At 44.1% G+C, this 13,703-nt stretch overlaps 1 protein-coding gene across 1 annotated transcript in view; it reads right to left on the bottom strand.

The window, feature by feature from the left end:
* The window catches only part of LOC144752182 (sphingosine 1-phosphate receptor 2-like), a 245,762-nt gene extending 237,885 nt beyond the window's left edge, over positions 1-7,877 (bottom strand). The window contains exon 1 of the mRNA XM_078640122.1: positions 7,068-7,877. The gene's annotated coding sequence lies outside the window, so the exon portion shown is untranslated. The remainder of the gene's footprint in view (positions 1-7,067) is intronic.
* Positions 7,878-13,703: the final 5,826 nt, after the last annotated feature.

Genomic DNA, 13,703 nt, shown 5'->3' with positions numbered 1-13,703 from the left:
ATAATGCAAATAATTTAAGTACAATCAAAAGGTTTTGGCTAACCCCAGACCTAACAAGAATTTGCAATGCAATAGGTCTCACATTTGCGAGAGTTTGACCTATTTAAATTCTAAATAAAAATGCCTTTTATTTATGTGTTGGTTTTTAAAACATAAATTAAACGCATTGTCCTTTACAATGCCAATAACTTAAACTGTCGCAAATGTCAAAACCTATTGCATTGCAAATGCTTTTTTGTAAAAGCGCCCTATGCCACACTTTCAGTTCAATGGCAGCCACACCCCTTTCTTTAGACGACCAGCGGCCCTCATTAAAGCGAAAGTGCGATATGGGGCGCTTTTACATAAAAAACACTTGTTTGTTAAGTTGACAAAGACATTTTTTTCTCGTAAAAATGCCCCATGCCGCGCATGCACTAACAATATTTAAAGCTAAAGCGCGATGTTGTAGCATTTTAAAGAAAAACAAAAAAACATTCATATGGCGAACGACGCATAAAAAAGGCATGCGCTGGTTAAAGAAAGATGCGCACTAGCTACCAAAAGTAAAAGCAGTAGAGAGCATGTCCAGCCTGGAACCGCAGGCAGGAGAAAGTCATTAAAGAAAATAGTGCTCGGACACTGTAATTAAGGCCTGTCGAACAACAAAGCACATAAGAGGACCAGTCCTTATTAGAGGTTACAAGATCAGACAAGGCAGCAGTAAGGAGGGACTACTAAGCATATTGACCAATAAAAAGCCACAGTTTACAAAGGACGGTGGAAGGAGCCAATTAAAAAGATGGGCAAAAAATGGACGGAGCTCCAAGTTCATACTTGAATATACTTGAATAAAGCATGTCTCGCAGAGCAGCGCATGCGCTGCCTAGGCTTGACCTATTTATAGGGGAAAATGCAGTTAGATCTCAGGTCAGTCAGCTGCTGGACCACTAGACCACATGCTTGCCCAAATACTTTTGCAGAGATGCATTTGGTAGCAGATGTTCTACCAGAAATAATCAAAATAATTATTTGCTACAACCATCAATGCTGACGGATGGACACTAGTGAGATTACTACCCATGCTCATTCCCACATCAAACAATGCAAGAACAATAAACAAGAGTGCAATGCCTTGCAATAGTAAGGGACTCACATGGATGTGCATAGAGGTGACAGTGGTATGCAACTGCTGACTTTGCTATAGCCTTCCGATATTTTTGTATCTGCCAGCATGGAGAAGATTAAATGTAGAATGTATGGCTGCAAAGCACACATCAAGACCCTACTAAAACACAAAACACTTGGAAACTAAACAAAAACTACAAATGTTTATTTCCTACTAAAGTGTAACAGGCACTTGCAAAGCAATATGCCTTGGAATGAGTCTGGTGCTTCTTATGAAATGTGGAAAACATTACAAAAATATAAAATACATTTTACAAAGGGCCAGGTCCTGTAGCCAAGACACAGCACAGGCAACAATGTGCACTAATTTTCTGGCAGCTGTGCACATGTGATTGGCAAAAATGTGAGTGTGCCAAAAGAGGAAGTGGGCTGGCCCATGCTGCACGCTATGATGGGCAAAAGCAAACTGCAAATGACACTTGAACAGACCGATGGATGAACAGGGCTGAACAAAAGCCCCAGTATGTATGTATCCAAGCATGTGTTTTAAAATATATTTTAAAAAATGAGGCTGGGGAACAGCAACAGCTGTCTCTAGCACACACCAAAGAAAAAGTTGTAGTAGACTGGGGCTCAAAAGGAAATAGTGTGACCACGACAAGAAGTTCTACTACCAACAGAGATTTCAAAAACAAAACAGTATTTTTTTTTTTATTTTTTTTATTATCAGATAACTGGTGAGTCCCAGGTGGGTGCGAGACTTCATTAAAGTCAAAGTGTCCAGTGAGATTCTTCAAGACTGAGACTTCACCCCGTGGTATGAGTCAAACTTCCACCCAAGGATGGAGGCACATTGAGCCGATTCACACTGTTATAATAAAATCTGTTCAGATTGGTAGCGGGTAGCAGATACCACCTTTGAGACCAGTGGTCCCAGAATCCACTCCACCTATGGCTTTTCTGAATGGGCTTAAAGGAAATAGAGCGTTCCTTGGTATAAAAAGATCTTATCTGCCCAAATCATTAAAAACCCAACTGCGGTCTAGGTTTTTGGAGGAGCTCATGCACCGACCTCACTAAATACACCACAACGGTATAGGGTATTGGAAAGTCCTATGTGCTCTATTATGACACTACAATGGTGCAGGTTTCTGGAGGATCTTATCTGCTGAACTCATCAAGGCACCACAGTAGTATTGCCTACACGAAGATTTAAAGCGTTCATGACACAATAGTTAAAGCTACTGGAGTATCTTATATGCCCAACCCATTAACACCATTGCAATAATATTAAGAATAAGAAGATCTTTATGCCCAACACATTATAGACACCTCAACTGTACTGTTATTTAGAAGACCTTACAACCCCAATACATTAAAGATCCAATGGTACTGATTTAGTATCGAACTCACTAAACACACAACGGTACAGCTTATTTAAAGATAGTAAGTATCAAGTAAATATTTGGCACAAAAAGATCTTTATGCCCAACACATTACAGACACCTCAACTGTACAGTTATTTGGAAGACCCTACACACCCAACTCATTAAAGACCCGATGATACTGTTTATTAAATGATACTAGGTACCCAGCACATTAACCACACAACAAGGTACTGGTAATAGAAAAAGTACCTATGTCATTAAATAAACATCAATTTTCATTTATTTCATTTAAAAGGTTTTATATAGCGATGGTACTGGTTAAGGAAAGATAATAAGTACCCAATCACTAACGACAGAATAATTATACTTTTTATTTAAAAAGTACCTAAGTCATTAAAGCCAAAACAGAGGCATTCGCTATTGGAAGATCCATTCTGTCAAACGCATTAAAAACACCACAAGTGTACCATTTGCTGGAGGACTTCATGTACCCAACTAAACACAACACAGAGAAGGTAGACCCTAGGTGCCCTATTGATGAAAGCTGCTGCAGCGGTCTAGGACGATCCTATGTGCCCAACTCATTAAGCACCCCGCCGGGCTTTGTGTGCAGCAGGATACTGAATGTTCACCTGTCTCACTCATCTCCTCAGGAGAGCGGGTGGGGTCTTCTGTGAAACATACTATGAGGCTCTGTTAAGGACCGCACCCCTTAACTGTATTCCTTTACTGAAGAACCTGCATGAATGAATGAATGAATGAATGATAGAATTTATTGAGCGCAAGGTTACTCGAGTGAGTGTCCAGGCGCTGAAACACGTCTCCCACCTATCAACCCGCTACCAGGCACAAGTCCTAAAAAAAGAAGTGGGGGGACGCTGTCACCGGAAATGACGTCACAACTGGAAGTGACGTCACACAAGGTGGCTCCGATCTCGTCCCAGAGAGACCAAAAAGGTGAAGTTCAGCTGTTTGGCAGGGGGGACGGCGTCCACTCTGTAAAATAAGTGGGGGGACGCCGTCCACCCGTGTGGTACCCCGGCTCGAGCCCTGCCCGCTACCCTTTAGTTGCATCTATTTATGAGTCTTCAGTTATATTAGTAGGTGCTGGTGTTGTGCTTATTCTATCCGCCTAATGTGTTTTTTCTTTGTTCCCCGATGACATGTAACACATCAAGTTGACACCTCTATTTTCCCACAAACTACCAGCTCTTCCGAGACACAGCCCTTCCACAGTGGCCAGGCCTGGACATGTTTGTAGTCACGTGCCTCACCGTGTGAAAGGTTTGTGTTGTCCAAGGACGAAAAAATGCACTTTCCCAAACAAATATGGCCTTTGAATCATTTGTGCACGTACACGGGTTCATGACCTTTAGGAGTGTGTGTGTTTAGTCTCGTCCTTAACTAGATGCTTCAACGCTGTGGTTGTACTCTGTAATACACATGCATAATATTCACAGACACACATGCAAAGAGCTGAAATAATTGCCCAGAGACGTCAAATTTCTACAAGTGAGAAAGTAGCTGGGACAAGAACTCGGGTTTTTCTAGTTTATCAGCTGACAATTTAGCCACTAAACCACATCTCCCACTTGACTTAGGAGTAGGAGGGGGAGGGGTACGCGTTCTAGCTAAGTGGGGAAAGGGTCATGGCTCGCGGTGACGTGACTACATGTGATAAGGCTTGCTCGAGCAGTGTGTTAAATAGTACAATATCAACTAGTGAATGCATAATTTAAAGCTAGATTATTCGAGAAAACAGAACAAAGGTTATGGGAGGTTTAATTACATGTTTTAAAAATATGTGTATTATTACCGTAGTTTTGTAATATGACTGAATCACGGAGACGAGCGACAAATTAGTGTTTGGTCTAGAATGGTCAATGCTTGTTGGCATTGATAAATGGAGAACGCCAAACACGGCTGACTCTACGCCAGCCCAATCAGCCATTTGAGAGCAAACGCCTTCCCGGGAAATATCCAGATTTTATCCAGATTTCCTGCCGTCAGGATCATGGCATTTATTATATACCTTCAGTGGGCGATGGAACTTCTTATATAAAACAATACAGAAACTAGTTCGAATCCTAAAAGGGTTGGCTCAGCCGGTCATCCTTCCAGGGCTGAACAAGGGACGGTCAATGAAATCCATTAGTGAAGGAAAGGCATTTCGGTTTGCGCTTCATGCTACGTTACAAGCATTTGTAGAGCACATGTCTACCTTTTGTTTGGACCCGCAGTATTTTTGGGGGGTGATTTGTGCTTTTGCACTCTGCATTTTACACAGGGCAGCTCCCTTTTACAGTAAACCTCAAGGCAGGCCTGGAAGCTGTCACTGTAGGCAGAGTACTCTGTTAACAGTTGCATACTCTCCAGGAGAGACCTCCATTCTAGGGCATATGGAGAGGAAGTGCGGGGCGGGCTGATAAACATCATGCTTCCTGAATGAGCTATTTGTCTTTCAGAACATGGGAACCAGATCTGGGGCAAGGAATTGAGAGAGTTAATGAGTAGCCATAATTAATTCAGCAGCAGAAAACTTCTCAAGATGCCAGTCAGGTTTGCAATTAGCCCGCCTATGAATGTATAAATAATTTTGCAAAGTGAAAAACTGCAAAATGACTCACCTCAAGGCGCACCATCGTGCGTGTATTAGTTGTCTTGTACAATTTCCACCACGAAATGAATTGCCTTGTACACTAGCACTTTTTGGCTGGTAATGTGAGTGAGGATCTGGAAGCTTAAGAAATCTGCCCACAATCACATGTGGAGTCGTGTCACCCGATTCCCCAACTGAAAACATAGACATTAGGTCACGTCTTCCAGTTCTTCTTTTTGACTTGAGTAGTGTCCGTCAGTTTGGATGGTGCCACAAGTGTTGCCATGCTATCTTTTTTTGGCAGCCAGCTGACACCTCTTGTCTCAAAGTGGGGCGTGCATTCCTGCGCTGACCTATTAGTAAAAAAAATGATGCAATTCCATACTACAGAATGGATTATGGAGGCGTAACTCAAGACGTAGCGATTATTATTAGAAGGCTCTCTCACTGTAACACAGGCCAGCCACAAACTATTGACTCCAACATGGAGGCAGCAGACCTCTCAACTCAACTCTTCTTCATTTTAGAAAGTCACCCTCATTTGACTCATCTCCAACCAAATGAAGCACCTCCCATGACCTGAATGTGACCACTTCCTCACAATTTTTTTTAATCTTCTTTGATTTCAATGAGATGACCCACCAAAACCCCATATGAGGATGAGAGGTATGGATGAAGTGTGGTTTCTAAGATATCACTTCCATTAATGATCATGCAGGGAAATTGCTCTTCAAATGTCAATGCAGTTTTTCCATGAGTGGGTGTCCCTTCGTAGTGTTAGAGGGGTGATTGAGCTACTAGGACTGTGAAAAACGAGTAAATGCCAATGATAGCACTGAATCAGAACTGAGAGGTACCGCTACCCACACCCCCATCGCGAGGGTCTGTGGTTTAGCCCACTTTTTACTTCAACCGCATGCCTCTGAGGACTTCAAGGGGATCTCCTTGTTCAACAAACAACTGGTATACCGCGACACCACAAACTGATTGATTGGCTTCTGAGAAGCAGGCATACATTTTGCTAAGAGATTCCTAGAATTTGATGGCTGAATGGGATCCTAGGGCCAATCCATTGGGCCTCCCTGCCCCTGACACAAAGCCTCCATGGATTACCCTTTCTTACTCAGTGCTCTTCCTTCCCGCTTTCTGTCTCAAGACTGCATAGCGCTCAGAGAAGGAACGTTATATCTCCAGCAGCGTGTGTCGTCACTGAGTTGTCGTCTGGTTAAATGAATGAGGTATATATTTTCTCCTAAAAGGAAATTCACGTTAATAACTGGCAGATGATGTTACTGTGAGTTTCAAATGAGCCAGCAATGCCAACATCTAAAAGCTCGAAGAGTGTGAGGTACCGTGGGGCAACTCATCTGTTAAGGAAGCCAAATAAAAGGGCAAACAATGAAAACATTCGGGCTGTGAAGATGGGGGACACTCACAAAAACTACTCGGACTGGTGGCAGTTTGCACACTGGGCCCAAAACAGTATTGAACCACTCAAAAAGAATGCCCAGTTCAGTCATCCGGTTGGTAACTAGCTGCGGTCAAAATCTCTGACTGGTGTGGAAAGTCACTGCTGGACTACTAAAAGCGAAACGAAGCCAAACTAATGGCGGATAAGAACCATACAAATGCCACAAACATAACAATGTAATGTGTTGCTGGGATAAGCACATAATAAAGAAATGGTGCAAATATTTTTCGGTCTTAGGCTACCAGGTTCTCTCAAAGGGTAAGTCTGTTTGGCGAATGAGTTGTGTCTGTATAGCGTTACCTTCACATGATTACTGGTTTTTAATTTATCACTAGACTATTATCAAACCTGTCTCTGTTGTATATGACGCATTCGCTGGTTCCGCAACACTCAAAAAATCTAAATAACTTACAGCATTTATAGTTGGACATGACTTAATAAACTCATACAGGCACGCACAGGCAAAGTCACAACCACAGACAGAGAGCAGAGTAATTCTTACCATAAGTTCCTTTGCTCTTTTGCAGTGACAGTCGATTTTTACCAAGAGGTTCCCTTGGCGAGACGAAGAAAATAAAAATCCAGGGAGAAAAAATACAAAAAAGGAAAGGGAACGGAGAAAGTCAGGGAAAGGGTAGCAATAAAAAAATCAAAATAATTTAAGGAAACGTAAACTTTGAGAACAATAAATAAAAAAGGTGTTTAAAAAATCCACTCCGTTTTGGAATTTCAGCCCGCGCCTGTTTCTTTTCACCATATAAAGTGGACTTTGACTCGGTAGATATATTTCCTCTTCTCTATCTTTGGTAGGTGTGTATGCCCTCGTGCCCATGCCTTTAGGGGGCAGCAGTCTGCACCCCGCGCGCAACAAGGTTTCCTATCCGTGGTGCTCGGACGTGGAACTCCCCTCGCGTTGTCCTCGCGCCAGCCCTCCTTCATCAGATCCTGTCCGCGCGCTCGCCGTCCGAGTCCAGGGGCTACTCGCCTCGCGCTCGGCTCGTTTGCCCTCTCGCTCGCGGTCCAGTCTCCCCAGTGTTCCACCGGCGCGAGCCACCCGCTGCAAGCGCCGCGCGCCTTCTAATGTCTTCCGCTCGCGAGACACGGCCCTGGGAGTGTGCGGTAGACCAGACAGCGGCGCTCGCGCAGGCTGGCTGGGAATGTGTACAGCCTCCCCCCCCCCCCCCCCCTCCTCCTCCTGCCCTGCCTGGGTCCGCTCTGCCGTCACTGACCTAGCCGGCGCCCTGCTGTGCAGTGTGTGCGCCCCTTCAGTGTACATCCGGCTCGTGGCATGCTTTGCTGCAACCCTTCAACTACGCTTATTGAAACCAGCGGCGCCCTCAATTTGCTATCCATGGCAAACTCTGCGCACCCAGCTAAATCTTGAATAGACCCTTTCTCTGCAACTCCCACAGTGCATGCAAAGTCATCTATACCTCTTCACAACATACCCTAACTTCCCCATGCAGCCTCTTCAGCGTGCAGCGCCAACCTTGCATATTCCCTGACAGTTTAGTACAAGTATGTTCTTTCTCTAACGCCCTCACAATGTGCAGACCCAAGCGTGCATCCTGCGTCCCCTGTGTGCATTCCACGATATGCCCTGCTTCACCCCTTCACTACATACCTCCCCGATTGCAGCCCTTCAGTGTGCAGCTCTTACATTTCCCGGAACTCCTCTGCAACATGCATTGCGCCGTGCAGCCCTTTCAGCGTGCATTCGGTGTAGCCTCTGTAAATACCTCGTATCACTGTATTTCACACACTGTTCCACAAAACCTCACAATTGTAGAAATCGAGACACAGCAATGTTACTTGAACCCCCTACCGTTAATACGGAACCACTTATGGCACAATCCTTCTCTGGTAGCGCAACCAGAAATTGGAACTCACCTCGCTCCAAATCTTCGCACAGCCAGATACTTTCAAGACTGACCTGAAAGCTCTTCTCCAACATTATTTTAGCTAAAATACTGCAATCAATTCCTGGCAGAGACATCTACACTACCTCAACCTTTTACTGCTGTGTATACCTCTTGTACTCCATTTTTATTTAGTTTTTTTGTGTGTTTTCTGTTATGATTTATTTACCTTTTGTAATTGTTATTCTCTCAACATTTTAGCTACTTTGGTGATTTTTGTTAATTTAAAATCTTCTGTAACCTCCATGTAACAAAACAAAATATTTCTATTGTAAAGCACTGTAGCACCTTTGAGTAACATCCGCACTATATAAATTTGCTCGGATAAATAAATAAATAAAAACATTTCTCCTTAACCCCTCCACTGTATGCTCTGCCCCATGCTGCACTATTTAGTGTGCAGCTCTTGCACATCCCATGTACCTCCCTGCTACATATGCAGCTCCTCACTGTGCATCCCATGGCTTGACCCCCTAAGTCTCACTTTCTACCTACTTGGCCCTTCATTGCAGCCCCTCTTTGTGCAACTCTCCCTCAAACCCTTCAGTGAATAGTGTGCTTGCACTGTGAGTGACGTTCTGTCACTGTATGTTAGGGTTATGTTGATTATTTTATGGAGTGCGCTGTTATCTATACAGGTGTTCTGGCGCTAAGCTAATACAAATAGAGCTTAATGACTCCGGCTAAAACAGACTCAACTATTGAGTGTAGAGCCTAGTTTTAAAGAGTTCCTTAAAGATATGGATCTTGTATTTTACGCAGTGAGGAGGTGAGGAAATTCAAAAGTCGAACCCTCTTACCGAGAAGAATTTTGACTGCCATCGCTTGAACTTTAGAATAACCACCAGGTGATCATCAGGTGAGCGCGTCCTGCAGACATGTATGTAGTGTACAAACTTCTGCTGGAGATAAGAGGGACCTGTTCTCCTGGAAGCCCTATGAGATATGAAGCTCATCCTTTTCGGCAGAGACAGCCTATGTAATTCCTCTAGGGTGGTACATGAGGAGACCTTCCAAACACAAGTCTCACAGAAGCATTTTGAATCCGCTGTAGCCTGTTAGGAAGACCAGCTAAAGAACCCAAGAATAGAGAGTTACAGGATTTCAATCAGCGCAAAAACTGTTGACTGGACCACCAATGGACGAGTGGAGGCAGAAAGAAGTGGCTGATGTTTCTGCAGAACTTGCAACAAAGAGAAACACATTTGCAGATCATTTATTAACCAGCTTAGACAGGGACAGTTTATCATACAAATGGAATTCCAAATTGCGAGACGTCTTAACTAGGTAAGGAGAACATTTCTGGGGGCCAGTCGAAAGTTTGCAGGTAGGCTTGTGATAGATAATTATTAGGGCAGCACAAAAATACAGTTTTGCCCGCATTATATTTAAACGAATTTAAGCGCAACCTCAGTGTAACTGCTGCCATGGATCGATGGAGCATATGGAGAGGACAAGGCATTGTGTGAGCAATAAACATGATCAGTTGTATCATCCACATACTTCATAAAATTCACATCATAAGATCCGATGAGCTGTTTCAATGGTTGTATAAACTGGTTAAAACGAGTGATACTAGCGCTATCAGAACAATTGCCTTCTATCCTCTCTGACTAATGACAAGAGCTTTATTGTATGTTATTTCTTTGTTTTGCCTTGTTTTCCGGATATTCTTTTGTAAAAATCGATAAAGTTTATTGAAATGAAAAAAACGAGTGGTACTGAGTGCGGAGCCCTAAGGAACACCTTGAACCTAATGCCTTAAATTCTAATTGAAAAGGAGACAGATGAACAGCTTGTCATCCACTCTATATAATACTTGCAGCGTTGCAAAGCCAAGCTGCAAATGCCCACTTGTGCCAATCTTGACAACAGGAAGATATGAGATACCGAATGAAGCTCTGCACATATATTGAGTAATCCTGGAGCAACCACATGGCTCTTATCTGCTGACATTCTCAGTTCATTAAGGACAGAGACGAAGGCTGTTTCAGTTCCATTAGCAGCGTGGAATCCAGATTGAACTGGATTCAAGAGCGCGTGCTGCTCCACAAAACCTGGTATCTGTCTATTTGTATGTGTAAAATATTGGATTATTGGGGTGGGTGGCTATTAACCTCAAAGCAGAATCACAACTGTTGTCAGGGTGAACCTTCAAAGTCACTAAATTAAGCTGAGCTCAATCTCCTGGTAACAATGGCTCAGAGAAAACAGGCTTAACTTAGGGCAATGTGTAAAGTATTTATGCTGTACCAAAACAGTACTAAAGTCAAAATGCAGAACAATAAAATTCCCAAACTTTATTAGAAAAATAGAGTAAGTAACATTCAATTAACAAAATCACACCGAAATGACAACAATCCAGTAAGAGGAACCAGAGATAGAAGTTGTTAAAGATTGAAGGGAAAAAATAACCAAAACGCACAAAGTGACAATGATAGTCTATGTTTCGAGTAGACCACGACCTAAGCACAATTTGAGGCCGACCATGACGGAGTTCAGGTCGCATTCACAATCCGGGTTTGTCCTGATCAAATTTTTTTACCTTCTGACTTAAGCCCTGATTTACATGTTGGAGGAGAGAGAACTAATTCGCAATTGCGATGGAGTTTCCTTCCCGCCAATGCAGTGGACGCCGATGTGAGGCTTGGTCCTACTGGGCGGCAATATTCCGACGTACGAACTTTGAGGCCCACAAGCTGGTGGACCCCAGGCCTGATCGACATGCCTCAGGTGGTGGCACAGAAAGTACGTGGCCTGCTGAGAGTTCCATAAGCCGCTGCCTATATCATGGGCACATACCTGCACAGTGCTGGCTATTCTCCTTCCAACTCTGGTGACTGATAAAAGTCCAATTATAACACCCAGATATCGGAGGGACCAGGGTGTCGGAGGGCTGCAAGTTGGCTGAATACCCCTAGATATAGCCCCTGCTATAAATACAGGTGGGTCCGAGAAGAATAAAGGCTTGCCCCACTGGTGCACTGAGAAGCTATATGGGCCTGAAGACTTTCATAACTACTCTCACTGGGGAGGACTGAGGATAAGCAACAGGAAACCCGACAGGCCGTGTGGTGTACACCATTCACCTAGGAAGGCAGCAGTGAGTACAGTTGTCTTTCTCCTCCCCCCGCCCTCTGCTGCTGTAAATGGAGACTTGTGGAAAATGACAATGTATATGTACATAAGCGGCGTTCATTTGTGTTCACCATACCCCTCGCTGTAAGCAGAACGAATACCGCAAAGCATTGCCCGCATCATCTCGCCAGGATAGGCCCATGGACGCACGTACACGGCAGCCATTTTAGGCACCAAGGCCTCTCTGCCCACTCCCGATAGCCAGCGTCTCTCCCTCCCCCTCACTCCTGAGAGAGCACAAATCTGAAAATGTAGAAGTACACCATATTTACAAGCACGTAGTATTAGTTTAGTGTGGAATATACAAGAGTGTCAACTTATATAGAGAAAATATATGAGTGTTTAATTAGAATAGATGCATATATAAGTGTGAAAAACTAATGTAGAGGTTGTAGAAATGTTAAAATGATGTTGGAGTCACACGTTAGATGACTAAGTGAAACGAAATGTAATTCTGCAAACCATGAAAATGTGTAGGCCACATGGCATTTCACAAGAAACGAAAGATGCTGCTACACTTTTAGTGACTTGGATTCTAATGTCATTTTACTGCAAAGTATTATTAACCATGGAATTGAAGTATGTTTTAAATAGATGTGTTATATTTTAGTAATGTGAGTCGCTTCCTTTGACAGATTTAGGTTTACATCAAGGCGAGTCCAATGAATCAGCCGCCTCGTCATCCCACAATTATTGATTTAAGGATTGAGAACAGTTTATCCGCTGCAAAATACAGACAGCTGCTTGGTCATTCAGAATTGGTTTTGGACAAAAACGGCAGATGGTTCTGGAAGTGGTATTCCCATCCATTTATGATGAGCACATTTTAATATGGCAGTTTTTAAGATCCCATTCATATTCCTCCCATCAGTCGTGGGTGGTGCGAGTTGAAGAGCAGGGACTCTAAGTTCCAGGAGCCCCTGCGTGAGGTCAACCCACAACACCTGGGTCGCTCTCCCTGACTGCCACGCCCCCCGCCCCACCTCCTCCTCCTTTATTTTTGCACTAGGATTCCGCTGCGCGGGAGCGCGCGGGAGGGCGCCGGGACAAGGGCGGGACCGTCTGTGGCCGTCCGGGGCCGCTGGAGGCCGGGCTGGGCCTACCTTCTTGGTTCTGCTGTTCGCCATCAGGTCCCTAGCACCATAAGCTGATTATTTGCCCCATAGTCATTATTACATTCTAAGACACTATGCCGTCCCCGGCAAGGGAAAGTACCCCTATAAGGCAGGGAGGAGCGAAAAACATGACTCTAGAGAATTACTTTCCTCGGGCTGGGGGAGATGGGGACAAGGAGAATACACTAAACCGGCTCAGAGCTGAGCGGAGACGCTCTATAGACAATTTGAAAGGTAGACCTCTAGGAGATTATCCTCCCACACCCAGCGAAGATTTGACACTAATTGAAGATGTTCCAATCCTGCTTAGGGATCTTACAAAAACGCCTCCAGTGGTACTTATGAGCTCTACCCCAGTGAGTAGCACAAGCCCAAGTAGGGGGATGATTGATCTAATTTCTCAACCTCTCCCAGCATCGAAGCCTAGGAAAATCAAATCTAAATTAGCTGGAGCAGAAGGGGTAGTTGGGCCCCCTCCAAATAAACGTAGGAGGAAGTCGAGGTGCGCCCAGGTAAAAAATAAACCCAAGATCTTCCATTCTGACTTTGGGAAGTCATGTAAACTCTCCATACCGACTGTGACAACAGTGGTTGACTCACATCCTAAACCCGCTGCACAGGATGGTGTGGTCCCCGCCCTGACTAAAGAGCCGGCTAGCAACACTGTTAATGCCCCCCTCTTTGTTGCTCCGTTGGGCAATTTGGAATTTCTGCTCAGGTCACTTTTGTTACCAATTAGTGAAAGCATCAAAAAAGTGGAAATTAGATTAACCATTCTTGAGGCTACACTAAGTAGTATGAAAATTCCAGCCAATTCTCACGAAAGGGCTCCTAAGCCTACTGCCACCCCAACAGCTCCAAAAAGTGTTACGCATCTCGCTCCCTCACAGGTTGCAATTGTGGCCGCCCCATTACAAACTCAGAGGAATAACCCTGCCCCAAATAAACCATCTAACCCCATAGGAC

The sequence above is a fragment of the Lissotriton helveticus genome, chromosome 1_1, assembly GCF_964261635.1.
Source record: "Lissotriton helveticus chromosome 1_1, aLisHel1.1, whole genome shotgun sequence".
Taxonomy (NCBI): domain Eukaryota; kingdom Metazoa; phylum Chordata; class Amphibia; order Caudata; family Salamandridae; genus Lissotriton; species Lissotriton helveticus.
This window is presented reverse-complemented; position numbering and strand designations above follow the sequence as displayed.